Genomic DNA, 19,966 nt, shown 5'->3' on the forward strand with positions numbered 1-19,966 from the left:
ACAGATGTCCTAAATGAACGCCACTAGTACAAAAGAAAATACTGATAGTTGTGACCAGATACAAACCTAAGATCACTACCCAGGAAAAAGTGTGTGTATGTGGCAGGGAGCAGAGGGTGCACAGAAGAGGTCAATATTCTTAATATATGAAGCACTCTCAAAAATCAATAAGAAAAAGATCTGAAAGTTTGTCACAAGGATGGCAGCGCTTGAGAGAGTAACGACCATAGAGATAGGAAATAATACACATACTCCTTTAATTTAGATAAAGAATATAAGCATTTAAAATACCAAGAAGGCTACACATAGAAAAACTGCAGCACTTTGCAAATACAAGAGCAATCTTCATTGGCTTTCAAATCCGTATTAATGATGTGTTGATGCTATTTCCCGTTCAGAGTGAGGATGCCATATGTCTTTCAAGAAGCTCGTTTTGCCATTCTCATCATACCATGAGGTGCTTATGCTATTCTGGCCTCTCGTGATTGAATCTAAGAGACATTAGCTTTGAGCCTCCCTATGCACCAAGTATAAATAAGTGATAATAAATATACCATAGGACCAATTATTAATTTGTGAGGCCAGGTGAATCACAGGACAATTTCCCAGGCATATTCATATCTCTGTTGGGCTCACACTGTATCTATTCTTACAATAAAATAAATAGCAATGAATAATAATCATATACTTTTGCAAAGTATATGATTACTACACAGTAACATCAGACAATTAAAAAATGTAAAGAGTTCTTTCATGAAAAAGATTTACATGCAAATAACTCAAGAAGAATCTTATCAGTAGCTCAATTATAACATCATCAGTATAAAAATGTTACTGGGCACACACCATGGAATTATATACTTGTTAATCCAATAAACTTCTATTATACTCTTATTATATCTAAAGTACTCTATGAGGGAATACCAGCTCAAATAAAACCTTAAGGAGTTCACAGTCTACTGAAGAGGCAGCATGGAAACAATTAAAATACAATGAGCATTACAAGAGGGACATGCACAAAATATTCTGAGAGCACCAAGAAGTTTAAGAGTAATGAAAATGTCAAAGAAAATGACAAGCTGGTTTTTGAAGGTTGAAGATTTGACCAGGCTGAGAACAAGTAAAAGAAAAGTACATTACACAGAGAGAAAAATACGTGTAAAAACACAGAGGAATACTATGTTCAAAGCTTACTCAGGGAATTAGTAAAGCACAGAGTCTAAAATAGCATATTTTACAATAGACTAGTCATCCATAATACTGAAAAGCAGGCTGGAATCAGAGTTACATGATAAAAATGTATTTTAGGTAGATAGTTTTGGCAACAGTGTTCAGAAAACAAACCAAAAAATGTTGGGAAACAATTCTCCATGGGTCTATCATGTCTCTATAGGTCTATCAAATTTTTTTTTTTTAATTGCAAACAGCCTTAAAAGATAAAGATAGTGACTTTATCTCAGAGTAAAGGTTGGGCAGGTGTCCAAGAAGCCCCTTTAAAGACTGGGGTTTCTTAAGTTCAAGATTACTGAATTGTGATATAAACTGTGAACACAACTTCCACCTGGGTCAATCTCCACATTGCCCTGAGTGACTGGGGAGACAAGCAGAACCAATGGGAATATGAAACTCACATTTCCTGCTGTGCTTTGAGAAAAATTCATTTGTCTCTGACACAGTGGGCTCTTGTCTTCTGTCAGCATCTATGAAACTGTGGAAGACTAATTTGTTAGCTCATAAGCGGGGTAAAATCCAAGACATTGCACTATTTTTGACAAAAACAAGAAGAGACCAGAGTGGGTCACAGGAAGACCAATTACCAAACTAGGTGGTATTAAGAAAAGAAAGATCTCAACATTAAGAATTATAAAGAAAGAAGGGGACAGACATAAGAAACATTTTTTTTTTAGGCAAAAAGAACAAGATTTGGGACTGATTAAATGTGGGATGTGTGGGAGAGTGTAGGTTGAGTATGACTATGATGTCTCTCATTGGATGACTGATGGATGGTTATGTCATTAACAGGAAAGATAATATAAGAACATAGGAGCCAGTACAATAAAAACCACAGGGTCTGAATATACAGAATTAAGAAGATATTAATGTAGAGATACCTATAGGATTATTGCAAATTAGGTTTGTAGTTCCAGAAAGAGGTCAAGAATAGAGAAAAATCACTGAGAATCAGCTACTGAAAAAGTATCAGAAGACCCCTGGAAGACCCTGAGAACTTGTCAGGGTATCCACAAAGTCAACTTTTTTAATTTTCAATTTTCACAATATTGAGATGCTATTTGCATTTTTACTATGTTGACATTTGCTTTCATACTGCAAATTTCAATATGAAACTCTTGGTACCTAGGAACAAAAAAAGGGCAGTAGAACCAAGCTGTGGTAGCAGTCACTGAATTTATCACAACCTTGTGCTAATTTTAAAAATATACCAACTAAATTTAAGAATTTTTTGAAGAAGCAGTAAAAATCATTGATTTTTATTAAACAATGACCTTACATACACATCTTTTTAATTCTCTGTGTATGAATGAAATACAATGGTTTCCTGAGGGGAAAAAAAAAGCACTTGCGCAGTTGAGTTTCGACATGAACTACTCTTTTTATTAAAAAAAAAAAAAAAACTTTTTATTTGAAAAAAATGATTGACAGACAAATGATAGTTATTCAGACATGGGTATTTGGCAGACACTTTTCTTGAAAATGAAAAAAGGAAGACTGCCACTTAAAAAAATAACTGTCAGGAACATTGCTAATAATAAAATTTGAGCTCTCAACTGAAAATTATAATTGTGTAAAACTCACACACCACAGTGAGATTTCCAATACAGAAAAGACCATTTTCTTGAGATTGGTAGTGATACTGAAAAATGAGACATTTTACATTTTTAAGATCTTCATAAAAAAAAAAAAAAAACTTTGCAAATGACCAATGCACCACAGTAAGTCATGTATGGACAGAAGAGTTAAATAGACCAAAGGATTTTTTTTGTTTTTAACATGCAGCTTTGTTGAGATACAGTCCACACACAATACAATTCATATTTAAAGAGTACAACTCGATGGCATTTAATATATTCAGAGTTGTTCAAGCATCACTACATTAATTTTAAAATATTTTCAACACCTAACAAAGAACCCCTTAAAACTTAGTCATCACACCCAAACCCCTGTACCCAGAAGCCTTGGGCAACCACTAATATATTTTCTGTCAGTATACATATGCATATTTAGGACATTTCAGAGACGAAATCATAAAATATATGGGCTTTTGTAAATGGCTTCTTTCATTTAACATAATGTTTTCAGCGTTCTTCCATATTGTGGCATGAATCAGTTCTTCATTTCTTTTATGGCCAATATTCTATCAGATGGATGTTCCACATTCTACTTATCCATTCATCAGTTGATGGGCATGAGTTGTTTTCACTTTCCTGCTATTATGACAAATACTGCTATGAACATTCATGTACAAGATTTTATGTACATACGTTTTTGATGTCTCTTGGGTATATTCCAGAATTTCTGAGTCATACAGTAACTGTATCTTTAGCCTTCTGAAGAAATGTCAGACTATATCCCAAAGCAGCTGCACTATTTTTTTTTGTTTGATTTTTAAAGATTTATTTATTTTAGAGAAACAGTGAGCATATGTGTGAGTGGGGAAAGGGACAAAGAGAGAATGTTCAAGCAGATTCCCCACCAGATGCAGAGCCCAAAGTTGGGCTCAACCCATGTCCCATCATGAGATCATGACCCAGGGCAAAACCAAGAGTGAAACACTTAATGACTGAGCCACCACGTGATCCGCAGCTGCACTATTTTAAAATCCCACCAGCACAATTTCTCAACATCCTAACCAAAAATTGTGCATATGGTGTGAGATAGGGGTACAACTCAATTTTTCTGTATGTAAATACCTCATTTTCTTAGCATCATGTGTTGAAAAGGCAATTTTTTTTCTTTACTGGACTATCTTGATATCCTTGTCAAAAATTAGCTGATCATGGATGGGTAAATTGCAGGACTCTTGAATCTATGACAACTAAACCTGATAATGGTGCAAAAGTAATTCACTGGAGAAAGAATAGTTTTCTCAACAAATGATGTTAGAATTACCAGATGGTCATATAAAAAAAAATCTTCAACCCATTCTTTATAATATAAACAAAAATACTTCAAGCTGGATCAAAATCTAAATGTAAAACCTCTGTGATCTTCAATTGACTTGGATTAATACATTTTAAAACACAGATTTAAAATATATAACAGACATTCACTAAATGAGGTATTTTAACTTTTTATCTTGGTGACTTAGTATTTCATATATAGATATATCATATTGACTATAATTTCCTTCCCTGCTATTGAACATTTAGATTATCTTCAGTTTTCTAAATTATAAATACTGGCTTCATATTTTCACTAATACTTATGCACATAACTATTTTTATTGGATACTTTAACTAGAAATTACTGGGTCAAAGATTATGTGCACATTAAATTTGGCAAGAAACTGCCAAATTGCTCCATCGTACCTTATGATAGGTGTACCTTACAGAAGAGTATAAAAGGGAATACAAGAATTCTTTTCATCTTCTCTAACACTGAATTCTAATCAGTTTATTTTTAACAATGCGACAACAAATATGGTAAACTTTTATTTTAACTTGTATTGTTTATTATTAATTAAAGGAGCTTTTTATTTACTTATAAACAATTCATATTTCTCATATAAACTGAATTACCCATCATATCTCTGTTTACTTTTCAGTTGGGTTTTTCTTTTTATCTTAATGATCCCAAGAATCCAAGAATCTGTTTTCATATTAGGGACATGCTCTTTGATATATCTTGCAAATATTTTCCTTGTTTCCTTTCATCTTTGTTTCTTTTCCTTCACCTAAAATCTTTTTGGCTTTTTAATGTATTTTATACCTTTATAATTTATGAGATTATAAATACTGAAAATTGACAGAGAAAGGTAATCAGTAAAGGGTACAGAGAAAGGACCATCAAAGAGTTAATAAGCAAAGAATGAACAGGTCACTTTTTCATAAAAGATAATGAAAGAAAGTTAAGTTTCAAAATTGAGGGACTAATCAACAAATTAAATAACCTCAAGTGGGTCAATTAGGATCTGGATTTTTAAACATTTGATTTGACAATTATATTATTATGACCTTTGTAAAAAATACACGTTTCCAAAGAAAGATAAGACTAGGTGTTATGTGTAAACCTGGCGATTCACAGACCTGTACCCCTGGGGATAAAAATACATAATATGTTTATAAAAAAATTTAAAAATTAGTTAAAAAAAAAAGACTAGGTGTTATATGCAGCTAATGGATCGTTGAACACCACATCAAAAACTAATGATATGTTGGCTAATTGAACCTAATAATTAAAAAAAAATTGAGATCCCAGACCACAGTTATTGAATAAACAATGAGTGGGAGGTTGAGTGGTGGTGATAATAAATGTATAGTACTGGGATACCCGGGTGGCTCTGTCGATTATGGGTCAGAATTTTGGTTTCCACTCAGGTCATGATCTCAGGGTTCTCAGATAGAGTCTAGCATTGGGCTCTGCACTCAGCAGGGAGTCTGCTTAGGATTCTTTCTCTCTCTCCTTTTGCCCCCTAACTTTAAAATTTTTTTTAATTTTTAAAAGATTTTATTTATTTATTTGACAGACAAAGATCACAAGTAGGCAGGCATGCAGAGGGAGAGGAGGAAGCAGGCTCCCCAATGAGCAGAGAGCTCAATGCGAGGCTTGATCCCAGGACCCCAGGATCATGACCTGAGCGGAAGGCAGAGGCTTTAACCCACTGAGCCACCCAGGCACCCCTGCTCCCTGTCTTTAAAGTAAATAAATAAATCTTTAAAAAAATTGATAATATGCTCTCTATGCATCTGGCAGTGAAGGGAGAGGGGGATAACAGTTTGAGGTTCTAGAGAATGAAAAAGAAAATGGAATAAAGCTCAAAAGACAATTATACAAACACGTTTGAAGACAACAGGGAGAAAAGGTTAAAAAGTTGAAATCCGATGATTTCTATTATATCTGGAGAGCTGGATATGAAGTTGCTTGCTGAGAACAGGGTAAGATGATACAGGAAATAAAGCTTTGAACAAATACATAGAAAAATTACAATTAGAGAATAAACAGAAAGTACCATAGATGCAGACATGTGTCACTCCTTATAATGCCTAGAAAAATGTCTTACACATAAATGGACTCATTGAATGGGTTTAAAATTCAATTTTAGATAATTAAAAAATACACATTCTTTAGGAAATTTAGTTTTCATATCAGTTTTTATATATAAATTTTATATAACTGGTATGCTAATATGATTACACTGTGATATGATTTCCCGAGGGGAATAAATAATTCTATTTATTTAATTTCTATAGAATTACATTAAAAAATTCAGAGTAAGGGTTTGGCAATTTGATGAAGTGACAGCAATTGAATTTTATATTTGAAGTACAGCATGAAAGATTTGCAAATGTCACAAAAATGGAACGTTTAAAATTTCTCTAGGCATTTAATAAGGAATATTTATATAAATATATAAGAAATAAGAAAAAATTTTAATATTATAATATAAAATATAAGAATAATAAGGAATTAGTCAAGTTTCTATCTAAATTATATTAACAGAAGTAATTGTCAAATCACTTCCAAAATAAAAGGAAAAAAGTACTAAAATTGTTAATCAGTGGGAAAGTTTGTATCTAAAGAGTTAGAATGAATAATTTACTAAATGTATTCAGCTTTGGGGCGCCTGGGTGGCTCAGTGGGTTAAAGCCTCTGCCTTCAGCTCAGGTCGTGATCCCAGGGTCCTGGGATCGAGCCCCACATCGGGCTCTGTGCTCCGCAGGGAGCCTGCTTCCTCCTTTCTCTCTGCCTGCCTCTCTGCCTACCTGTGATCTCTGTCTGTCAAATAAATAAATAAAATCTTTTAAAAAAAATGTATTCAGCTATTATAGGTGCTCTGAAAATGATTTTTTAATTAATTAACTAACATCAAGGGGGGAAATTAGGTAAGAATTACATGGGAACTCTCTTATACTACCTTTGAAATGTTTCCAAAACTATTCTAAAAAACGAGTTTATTTTTAAAACAGACTTTTTTTTTACTTTTTACTTATAATATTATGCCTAGAGAAAAGTTGCAGAATACAGAGAATTCCCATACACCTTTTACAAAGCTTACCCTACTATCATCATGTTACATAATGAGTATTATCAAAATCATGGACTTGCTTTCACATTTTGAAGTGCTTAACCTGCATATCATAAAACACCTCTGTGTCATAAAGTAGTATGTGTATTGCAGATTTTCTTTCACATAGTTTGTTCTACTCATCTCAGGTGATAAATAAAAGAACACATTTCTATTTGCAAGTAGTGTAAAACAAAATAGTGTTTTCACCTATCAATTACATTTCTCAACTTCCTAGAATGTATTCCTATTTTAGAAATGAGTATCCTTCAAGTGGATGAATAATAAAGTATTTACTTAAAATTATATAAGACATACTAATTTTCAAAAGAATTTCTAGAAAGAAATCTACAATTTTCAAAAATGTTACAGGATGATCTAAGTAAGGGTTTGAAGACCAAGAATCTGTAAAAGGACCCACCAGTATAATATTATGATTTTCACCTAAAAGTCTCAATATCCAAGGAGCAAGAGTGGTGGATGGTAAGTTGGACTGATCTAGAATTGGTGGACAAGCATTGTAAAATAAAAGGACTGACAAAAATTGAGAGAAAAATTTAAGTGAGGTCAGATGCATTATCCAAGTGCAGTGGAATGTTATTATCTGAAGGCAGTGAAACCCAGAGGTACAAGGGGTAGGAGAATTTACATAACCAAAAAACTGAAACTATAAGAGAAAAGTCAGGGAAAGATTACAAAGGATGAGAAGCTTTAGTTACATAGCAGAATATTAGAACTTTAGATTTCATACATAGAAGTATAAGGGATAATGATGTACAACATGAAGATATGATAGAGTGGGGCTAAAAAAGAACCAAGTTCAACAAACTCTGAAATTAGGATGATTACTGGGCTACAACAATGAAGTCAGGCCACCACCAGTTAGATTATTCCTTATCTTTCCAGCTTGGGAATCCTTGCTAGATACCTACATGAGTCATGATTAAATTCACTTAAACATCTTTAGACTATAAAGATATAAAAATTATTTCAATGTACATCGTATCCAGCTTCTGCTGGACCCAAATAAGTAACACAATTAAAAAAAAAAAAAGATTGTTGAAGAAGAAATGTTAAATTATCTTGGGAAGGGTATATTAGAGCAGGTCTGTCATTTTATATGAGTTTTTTCCTAGTTTTTCAAATAATGTCTACTATTATTAACTTGAACTGGAAGTAATACAGAGTTAATCATAAAAGTTTTACTTCTTCAAAAAGTTAAATCAGAGATTAGAAATTCTTTAAAATTCAAGAAACTTACTCTAAACCAATGCTATAAAGAAATATTAAGCATTCAATAAATGCCTACTAACTCAGCATGGAAGGATCTGAAGTACATGTAAAAATCATGCTGAGATTTAATATAAAGTCACTGTTCTGAGGAGAGTAAGAAAAAACAATGACTGAGACTATAACTGATGTGAAAATATGAGTGGAATTTTTATTAAAATAAGAAGTACTGATTATCATAAATGTCTCATTTATTAGACAGTAATAGGATTTAAATAAGAATAACAAGTGATAATTGAGGCACTAAGTAACAAAAAATATAGTAAAAAACACAGGCAACTATTACTTCAAAAATTTTAAGTCTTTATTTAGTTCACTTTTAACAGCTATAAACACTATGGTGCCCCCAGGAGTCAATCCGTATCAAAAATGACAAGTTATTAATAGACACACAAAAAAGTTTAATAGAGAAAACTACTTTGTAAGGTCCATAAAAATTAGAATATTTTAATTCCAAGATAATTCATTTCTAAGAAATAATTGGTACACAATGAAAATTCTTTGAGAGCCAACACATGTACAAAATAAAGCATATAACTAATTAAATGTATAAATTCTCCCTTCCAAAAAACAATCACTTTCATACATTGATTATCAATGGATATGCCAACATTATGGCTAAACCTCCCAGTTTTTCCTGAATATAAGTAAACAATAAATACACATCATTTAAAATTCATATGTTAAAAATCTAAACCACTTTAGAAAGTTGATGGGAATTGACTTTATCTTTTGGTATAGGTGGGGCAGCGAACTTTAGATTATGATTTTTCTAATACATAAACATAATTGATTTTACATTTTTTCCAAACCACAAATATGTAACAGCTAATGAACACATTTCATTGTGAATTTTTCATTATAATGCATTGTTTGAAAAGGAAATATTATGATTAAAAATGTACTAGGTGATCAATAAAGCTATGCTGAAACTAACAGTTTACCACATCTCCACAATACAAATTGCAAGAATATTTTTAAAATACCTCAACATTACTACATATAATCTTTAATTCTTAGATACTTTCTATCCTAAACCTGCATATCCCAAACTCATTTCTAACCATAATCTATTGAACCAATTGTTTATCAGAAGAAACAAGAAAAAAGTTCAAAAGATATTGCTCAGATTTTGGAGTGCTAATATAAGTATTGTGGTAGGCAAATGTATTTTAACAAGTAATGAAGTTGGTCAAGCCTATGAATACTTAAGCTAGATCTGATTTTCAAAGAAATAATGATACTTGATATTGAATAATCTATACTACACTCATTAACTAGTTCAGTGTTGTTCAGTCATTTTTAGTGGTTTATCTTCTGAATAAAAATTGAGTTGACTTCAGACAACCTATTCAGTGTAACATGGTCACAAATTCCCTTAGCTTTTCTGTTTGTTTGTTTGTTCATTTGTTCTAATAGCTTTACAGATGCTTAAATGATGGAAACCTATTTGTACAAATTTAAGATATAAAATTATGTAAGTTTTGACTTAGGTATATAGCCAATATACAATCAATCAGTTTTTTCTTTTATGGATCATTCTACTGGTTATGTATTTTAGAAATCTGTCCACTGAATTTCATTCAGTAATGTTTTATAGTTTTAAGTATACAAGTCTCATATTTTTTTTTGTCAGATTTGTCCCTATATTATAGATGCTATGATAAACACTGCTTTTTGCTAAATTTCAAATTTTTTATTACTAAAGACAAATACAGTCAATTGAAAATACTGATCTTGAATTCTGTAAATGTGCGAAACTCAATTATTAGCTCTAGGGCCTTTTTGTAGATTCTATAGGGTAATGTGCATAGATGATCAAATCATTGGTGAATAATGACAGATTTACTTCTGCTTTCCTAATCTAAATGCTTTTCTTTTTATTGCTTAAGGACTCTGGCTAGAAACTCCATCCACTACAATGTTAAATAGAAGTGTTTGTAAAAGCAGACATTCTTGTCTTGTTCCTAACAGTGGGAACACATTTAGCCTTTCAACAACAAATACAATGTTATCATTAGTTCTTCATAGATGTTATCTATAGGGCTGGAGGTTCCCCAATATTCCAAGTGTGTAGAGTGATTTTTATGAGGCATAAATGTTAGATTTTGTCAAAGGCTTTTTATGCATCTACAGACATCACCCTATTGCTTTTCTTTTATTATTTCAGGTGGGAGGATAAATCCAGTACTTATTGTCAGAAAGAGGGAGCTTCAAATTCCTTTAGTGCTGAATAATTTGATTCACTGAATGTAGTCAAGTATGCAAATATACAGTTCATAATTATTAAAGATCTGTTTCTAACTCTTTATCTATTGATAAATTAGCAAGGAACTCACTGTAAATATCGTTACCAAAATCCTCTAGCAAAATATGGTATTATATTCCAATATATGGTGAACAGTAAGAACATTTCAGGTAGAAATCTGAAGCAAACCAATGAATTCTGGCAGAGCTAAAAAGTATAAATATGAGTCCACTTAAATCAATAGCAGTTATCATGGTTATGTTAGAAGCATGTGATATGAGATGTTAAGAGATGAATGATGCACAGCCTGATTTAAAGTCATGAAATGTTCACAAAAAAGTAAATCAAGGAATATTAAGTTTAAATAGAAAGACTTCAGTGAAATGATGGCAATGATCTTTCAAGACTGACCTGAAATGAAGAGAATACTCATTGCTGATCGTTTGATTATTTGGGCATAATTAATGTTCCAAATGGAATACATGGTGTGAACAAGAAGTTGTGATTTGATGTGGGATTGGTTAAATTAAAAAAAAAAAGACTTCAAAAGGTCAATATAATTTAGCTTCCTCAGCTTTAATTTGTGAATACAGAACAGTTGCTCCTAGTGGAAATACAGGGTTAGGGTTCTGCAATGCCTTCCTTACATTCTCTGTCAAAAAGTTAATATCACTATATAACTATGTTTTTTGTGTCTTTTTGTTTAAAGAGATATTGTTTTATTTATATTTATATACATACATATAAAAAGCTATATAGAGAGCTGTGTATGAGGGTACACACACACACATATCAATATTTGATTTGTTAACACTGAATGCACAATCAAAAGCACATGCCAGAACTAAGCATGTCTAACAAATTTTTCTCTAAGGCACCTAACAGCCCTCTAGCACCTAGGAACACTAGACTGCATTTCAGTACTATGCTTGGTGGTCTTTTTAAATAATAAAATCACCGAAAAAAAGCATAAACATGAAAAAAAATGGCACTAAATACACCACGCAAAGGATACTTGTTCTATAGTACAATGAAACAAGAAGGCAAAGTGTTACCTGTCATGATAATGTGCACATCACTTGATTTCTTTCTTTTTTTCTTTTTGGTGCTCTATTTATCTGTGAATGACTGCAGAAGTACCCTGAGTACTGATTTTGGGTTTGCAAGTAAATTTTTACTGAGTAGGTGAACTTGAAAATACAGTATCTACAAATAATGAGGGTTAACTGTATATATAGTGAGACCCCCTGTGGTCTTTATCAATGACTTTAAATCAGTGGTTTTAAACCATTTTTGAAGTCTGGAATTTTTTGAGAAAATGATAAAAGTTAAGTATCCTCCAAAAAAAAATCACACATTAAAAAATTATGATTTTAAAAAATTATATTAAAAAAATAAAAATAAAAATAAAAAATTATGATTTTAATGGATTTATGGGCCTCCAAAGGTCCATAAACTGACCTCCATTCCAACTGATAATACATGAACCACAGTTTAAAAACTCAGCTGTAGGGGCGCCTGGGTGGCTCAGTGGGTTGGGCCGCTGCCTTTGGCTAGGGTCATGGTCTCAGGGTCCTGGGATCAAGCCCCACGTCGGGCTCTCTGCTCAGCAGGGAGTCTGCCTCCTCCTCTCTCTCTCTGCCTGTCTCTCTGCCTATTTGGGATCTCTGTCTGTTAAATAAATAAATAAAATCTTAAACAAAAATTCAACTGTAAAGGTTATAGGCAAATTCTTAAAGCATCCATTGACTGTTTTAGATTTCAACTAATGCTTGAAACTTCATATTTACAGAACAGCAATCATTTTACCTTTTGGCTTATATTTTCTGAATGCATATTATAATAATGATTATAGCTTACCACCTAGATACAATATACAGTGTCACAGAACATAAAATGCATTTGCAGGTTTCACTATTTACAAAGCAAATTTTCTTTGCCTTTCTTGCAGAATTATTATTTTAAAAAATCTACAGAATATAACCAGAAAAGCAATACATAAACTTATTTGGAGAGCTCTTCATGCTTCTTAAGACACTCCAGTTTGGGGACATGAACATATAAAGTGTGAAGTTTCATAGCACACTGATATTTATATCAACCTTATAATTTTAATTGGTTCTCTACATATGAAATATCTAAAAATGCTGATTGTAATCCAGTATCCCTTCACTTTCAAAGAAAAAGTTTTACTGCCCAAAACACTGTCATTTGAAATTTTTTTTCTTTTTTCAAGAACAATCATATATCTGTTTCGTAACTGACACATTAACTTGGTAAATGTTCTTAAAGTACTAACTAGAAAGCAAAAGGTATTTTTTAAAAAAGAGAACAACAGAGAAAACATACCAGCAATTACTTCAGCATTAAACAATAACAGTTAATCAACAAAGGAAATTATACCCATACCATATTATGTATTAGGGTATGAACAACTGCTAAGTGGAAATGTTCTATTATAAATATTAAAAATATTTATTTTCAAAATTTCAAAAGGTACTGAGTATTTAGTATGAAGACTAAAAAATAACTTACTGCATTTTAAGCAGAGAGGGTTCAGACAATGAGAACACTTTTTAATGGCTAAAATGATTGCTTAGTAGGAGAAGTTGAGAAGTTGTCTCCTGATAAAGGGATCGGAGATTGGGCAGGGGCCTGAAGAAAAGAATAAATTATTCAAATAAATTCTGAAGAAAATAAGAAAGAAAGGTGACTAAAAGCAAACAAAAGAATTGAAAAAAGTCGAGGCCCCAATTTCATTTGAAAAACTGGGTTATTCTCTCTGTGTACGAACAGCATGATTTTATGCAAGTTTCTATCCATCACTTAAATCTGTTATTATCTTGATTTCTTCTGGCATGATATGCAATTTGGAATAACTATGATTCAGAATATCCTAAGTAACTAGTCAATATTTACAAAATTATGTATGTTGTTATTTTTTTCCATAATTATCCATGTCAGACAGTTCTAGGTATATTTCAGGCAATGTCACTCTATTTGTGAATGATATGTAAAGGTGTAGTATCTGTAATAGATGTCTGTTGATGATAGCTTATATAAAACAAGAATACCTTCATCTTTCTCATGTAGCCAAACACAGGATAAAGAATTCCTACCTCTGGGAATGAAAGGCTTAGTTTGTTTCTTATCTCTTACTATGAAATATATGTAATGCAAATTACATACACATTTAAAAGGGTATGAAGGGGTTTTTAATATAAAACTACATTAAGGAACTAATCCATATGCTTTTGCATGAACTATTTTATATTCTCCTATGTATAAAAATTTGAAATAAATGAACAAATTTGTATTAGACATTGATGTTAATGTTAGATCAACTGTTCTATACATCACATAGAAACCTATGTTAATGCTAAATGAAGGAATTTCCCTTAAATGTTCCACAAAGTTAACTTACATTATGAGTTACTCCTTAAAATGCAGCATTAATAAATAATACCCAAAGGATTACAAAAATCATATCATTTGAAATCAATTTTTATGGATATGAGGCAATTTCATAACAAGTAATATAGATATACTCTAATTCTGCATCTGTCACAATTATGAGATAGATTTAGTTTTTAAACTTTTGTCATAAATAAATGTAAGTTAAGTCTAGTTTTTTAGTTTGCATTATAATTCTACTTAGAACTACGTTAACTTCAAAAATTCTAGAATTATTTTTATTCTCTGGGCATGAAGTAGATTCCTTTAATGAATTATTATTAAAGGTGATTATACTTATTTTTCAATGTATTATGAAATATATGTACATATATATATATATAATATTCTATCCATACAAATAGAATTTCATCCCTAAATATCTCAATATCAGTCTACCACCTTCTTTTAGCTTAACATACAGGGTGGGAGAGAAAAATATTCAGTCATAGATCATAATGTACAAATGTGAAAGAAAAAATTTATCATATCTTCTTATGCCAACTTGTAGTCATTAACACTATATTTTCTACTTATGTTATCCACCTATGTAATGCTTAAGGCCAAACTACAGTTCTGCTTTATTTATTTATTTATTTATTTACTTGACAGAGAGAGAGAGAGAGAGAGAGAGAGAGGTGTGTATTACAAGGAGGCAGAGAGAAAGGCAGAAAGAGAATGGGAAGCAGGCTCCCCACTGAGCAGAGAGCCTGATATAGGGCTCAATCCCAGGACCCTGAGGATCATGACCTGAGCCAAAGGCAGTGGCTTAACCCACTGAGCCACCTAGGCACCCCTATGGTTCTGCCTCTTACTAACAATGCAACCGTGCACTTCCTATAAACAAGTATTAATTCAGAAACCATCAATGTTCTGATATTCAATTCTATTTACATTAAAAATTAGCCAGTGTCTGCCTGTTTCTTTCTCTTTTTCTCTACACACACACACACACACACACACACACGTACTCAGTGACATAAGAACATGAGACCTCTGGATCAGAGACAATTTATTGCTCATGGCAAAAACAGCAGCCAGAGCAATAACTTAGTGCTATTTCCCTGAGTTCCAATCCTCACGGGGCAATGCAGTGAAGGCTGGATATTACTGGCACATGCAGCAAAGAACAGCACAGAAGAGTAATCCTAAAACTAAGAAACTCTGATCTGAAGGCTCCTACTCTGCTCCATAAAGAAAGATTACTCATTACTCTAGTATATAAGCAAATCTCCTAAAGGAAGGGAAAGGTAAGATCTTTTATTTTTAATTTTGGGATGTCTCCAAGGAAGGACATGTTGCTAGTTTGACTATCCAGGAATTTCTCCTTATATAAAACACTGGCAATGTAAATGCCTTTGCTTAGAGACTGTTCAAGCATTTGAAAAATCTTTGAGCTATTTCCCAACACTCAGTTTTCTATCTCTAAATGGGGAGAATAACAGATGCAATGAAATTATATGAGTATTATAAGGTTTAGATGGAAGGTGCCTAATGAAGTGAATAGCATATAGAAGAACTATTTGAGACAGAAAGACCTGAAACAGGGAACAACTGGGTGGCTCGGGTGGTTAAGCGTCTCCCTTCAGCTCAGGTCATGATCCCAGGGTCCTGGGATTGAGTTCCACATCAGGCTCCTTGCTCAGCAGGAAGCCTACTTCTCCCTCTGCCTGCCACACCCCCTGCTTATGCACGCTTTCTCTCTCCCTCTCTCTGACTAGTAAATAATAAAATCTATTTTTTTTTTAAAGAAAGACTTGAAATAGTCTTGCTAAAGATGTACTGAACAGGAGAATTCTTGATTCACCTGATACAAAAAATTTAAAAATACGAAAACCCCAATATTTATAACAAGATATAAACCATCCTAGGAAATGAGTATTTTATAAAATAACCCAATAATACCTACTACGTGAAAAAGGTGGAGAAGATTCATCCATTTATGCTAATCAACATCTTTCAGTGGTTTTCAGGCAATAGTATGCAATGCACTAATGATGGATGATAATGAAATGGGTCACAACCATCATTTTTATATCTAATAGAATAGAATAAAAAACCAAAGTGCCTTGCAATGTACTAAGGGTAGAAATTACTAATGAAAATTTTCAGTTAAATATATGCACAGAGGCATCCTCAGAAGTGATGTAAACTGCATTTCTTAGTGTGGATTGGCAGACATATGTATTTAGTTATATGATAAATGAGTAATTCTATAAACCAAGAATTGGAAATTTATAAATAGTATCTCATATTTACCAACATATGACTGTTAATAAACTAAACTTGAGGAAACCTCAGTTTTAAACATAATGAAAATTAGAAGGAATAGAGACCCATTGTCCAGTCTGAACTGAAGACAAGGTAGAAGGAACTAAATTGTAATAGGAAAAAAAAAAAAAAGAAAAAAAAAGATGGACCTGAATGAGCAGAGCTAAATATCTTAATGAAAAATTTGAATATTAAAAAAACCTTCTAAGGACAGTATGTTTTTCTGTTTAGCTTCTGAAAATTCTATCTGTAAATCTTCCCCAACTTATCTGGCCCCACACTCTACACTTCTAGCAATATACTAAGCATGAAAGAAGAGAAAAGCCACATTAGATAACCACTACCCTGAAGGGACTTATAATAAAACAAAATTAAGCCTAGTCCACAAACACTATCAATTAACTCTTGATTGCATAGGACTAAGTATATACTTTATATATTACCTAAGATGTTGTCCTTCCTTTTTGGATCATTTTATTATTCCTCCAAGAGACAGAGAAGTTTTTAAAATGCTGATATATATATATATATATATATATACACACACACATATGTATATATATATATATACTTTGTTAATAATTCTAAAAAGTGAAATGATGAAAAGGTTGAACTTGCAGAAATAAATTTAGTCAGGAAAAACTGGGCTTGAACACTTAGCCTTACTTATCACAGTATCTAGTCACGTGAGTCTGGCCAAGTAACAAACTCTCAAGATATGCATATAAAATTTGAAAAAGTTTGACCAAATCCACAGAGTGGATAAATACTTATAATGAGTTCTGGTAATTTACCACAGTCCTCTACTTACGCTTCATGCATTAAGTGCATATGGCTTAAATAATCATCACACACAGTGGAAGCAGTGAGTGTAAAGTGAGAAGCAATAAGATATCTAGCAACTCAAATTTAATTTAAGTGCTAATAGAACTTTCCCTTTGAATCCAATATGGGTTTTTTACGTAGATTAACAAAAAACAATATCATTAAAAATGGAGAGATGTCATGAAATTTTGGAACCATAATGATCCTCAGTAATCAAGACTAAAATTATCAATTAATAGATTAAAGAAGCTGAAGCACTTCCCCTGGATCACTTACCTACCCGATGACAGAGTATGGAGAAGACCTTCTATCTTGGGAGCTCCCACCATACCTGTTACTTGTCATGACTCTTTCTATCATCCAAGAGGTTTACAAGAGCCACAGAAGAGTTGAAGTAAACTTCATGTTTTTACATTACCGTATTCAGAGGTAATATTCATTCAAAACAACAAATATTTTAATAACAATAATAATATAATAATATTCAAGGACTTCATGGATAATTATTTAAAAATGTTAAGGTTGAAGGATCTGTATAATGGGGAAATTTTTATTACTTATAAAGGACCTGTGTAGGAGTCAAAGACATGCAATTTTTCCAGCAAAAGAAATCACACAAACACTGGAATCTTTCTGTGAGAATCAATGAGTGTGTGCATGTGATTCACTTCAGGGCAGTATACTGATAAAAAGATAAAAATTACTATCTTGTTTCTGGCAGGAACTTATTCCAGATGCTCAGGGGAATGATGAGTTCACTTTTTCCTACTCCCATATGAAACTTCTTACTCAATAGCAGTAATCAGTAGAGAGACTAAGTAAAGCCAGAGAATTAGTTGCTTATATTATAATCCATACACCAATTCGTTGAATACATATTGTAAGTACTGTTTTTAAGTGATGCTTTTTTTAAAAAATGAAAACCTTTTTTTAATGCAAAGGGATTTAGAGCATTTTTAAAGCTTTATTTCTGTTTTATGCCTTTTTAAAAAAAATTTCAGAAAAGCATTTTTTAAATCCCTAAAGAACTTTTATTCACAAAATCAAACTGAACATTCAAAAACAAGATTGTTTCTTTTTTTTTACATTACAGAATACTTTTAACTTTGCACTTGCCTAATTTTAGTGTTTTCTTTCCACATTTAAGAGATTTTTTTAAGGCAAAAAACCCAAAATATAAAAAATATTGTTTCAAGTCAGATTGATTAGAAACTGAAAACCAATAAAAATTAAGACTACTTTAAATTAATTATAAGCTAATTAATCAATGACAGATGAGGCCCACCCATATTATAATTTTATTGTAACTATAAATGACTTATCAATATCATTAGTGGCATACAGTTCAAAATGGTAATAAACTTTTTTTTTTTTTTAAAGATTTTATTTATTTATTTGACAGAGATCACAAGTAGGCATAGAGGCATAGAGGTAGGCAGAGAGAGAGAGGAGGAAGCAGGCTCCCCGCCAAGCAGAGAGCCCGATGTGGGACTCGATCCCAGGACCCTGAGATCATGACCTGAGCCGAAGGCAGCAGCCTAACCCACTGAGTCACCCAGGCGCCCGGTAATAAACTTTCAATACAAAAATTTAATCTACCAGAGAAAGATGAAATGAAACATAAATTTAATTAAAATGTTATAATACTTGTATCTCCATGACAGAAGATAACCTTGTAAAATATACAACCACTACCTAGTAAGATTAAAATCTAGCATTCATGAAACTCCAAATAACTATTTTTGTTTTTGTGATCTGCACCATGACATGAAAATAAGGGGAATAAACATGAACTTTTGACGTATTCGATAACAGGAATTTTTAAATGCAATGAAACTAAAGCTTATTCAAAATTTTTTTCAAAGGCCTTAGTAAAAAAACAAGCTGTGTTTTATATACAGAGTAGAAGATGTTTTATGAAAGAGCAAACTGACTCCATGCAAATAATATAAAGGGATAAATTTCACACTGTCATATCAAGAGTTATGATAACTATATCTAAAAGACAAGTATGGTGCCTGGGTGGCTCAGTTGACTGAGCATTCGACTCTTGGTTTCTGGTTGGGTGGTGGTCACAGGGGTCATGGTGATCTCTACTCTGGGTCGCGTTCTGTGTTCAGAGGGGAGTCAGCTGGAGATTCTCTCTCTCCTTCTTTCTCTCTGCCCTTCCCCTGCTTGCACCACACTCTCTCCCTCTCTCTCAAATAAATAAATAAATCTTAAAAATAAAGATATATATTAATGTCTACAGAAGACATACTTTAAATTAAAGGTTATAAATGGACTAAAAGTAAAAGGACAGAAAAAGATGCACAAGTTTCTCCCAGTATCAGAAAGTGGACTGTTTCTATGAAACTTTTCAAAAGCCAAAATGGAAACAAGCAGAGTATTCTCTATTTTTGGAAAAACTGTGCCATGCTGCTTCGTTTTTATGAAAGACCTACGTTAGAAACTCTTTTTCCTACCCGAAACAGCAGCTTAATTTCCTTAAGGGGAAGGGAGTTTATAGAAGTTACCAAGGAATGGTGACATTTGTGCTAAGTATATGCTTTACATTTTTCAAATCTTTAAACATTTGAAAACACACATATAGTCAACAATTATCCACAACAGCACAAGCCTGAGCATGCTGCTCT

The 19,966-nt window shown here is 32.4% G+C and overlaps 1 protein-coding gene and 1 non-coding gene across 3 annotated transcripts in view; one reads left to right on the forward strand and one right to left on the reverse strand.

The window, feature by feature from the left end:
• The window catches only part of ADK (adenosine kinase), a 541,004-nt gene that overhangs the window by 305,530 nt on the left and 215,508 nt on the right, over window positions 1–19,966 (reverse strand). The window lies entirely within an intron of this gene.
• On the forward strand, window positions 11,158–11,226 carry LOC131831053 (small nucleolar RNA SNORD2). The gene has a single exon (XR_009353566.1). It is a non-coding gene; the product is annotated as a small nucleolar RNA SNORD2 (small nucleolar RNA).

This window comes from Mustela lutreola, chromosome 4, assembly GCF_030435805.1.
Source record: "Mustela lutreola isolate mMusLut2 chromosome 4, mMusLut2.pri, whole genome shotgun sequence".
NCBI classification, from domain to species: Eukaryota; Metazoa; Chordata; class Mammalia; order Carnivora; family Mustelidae; genus Mustela; species Mustela lutreola.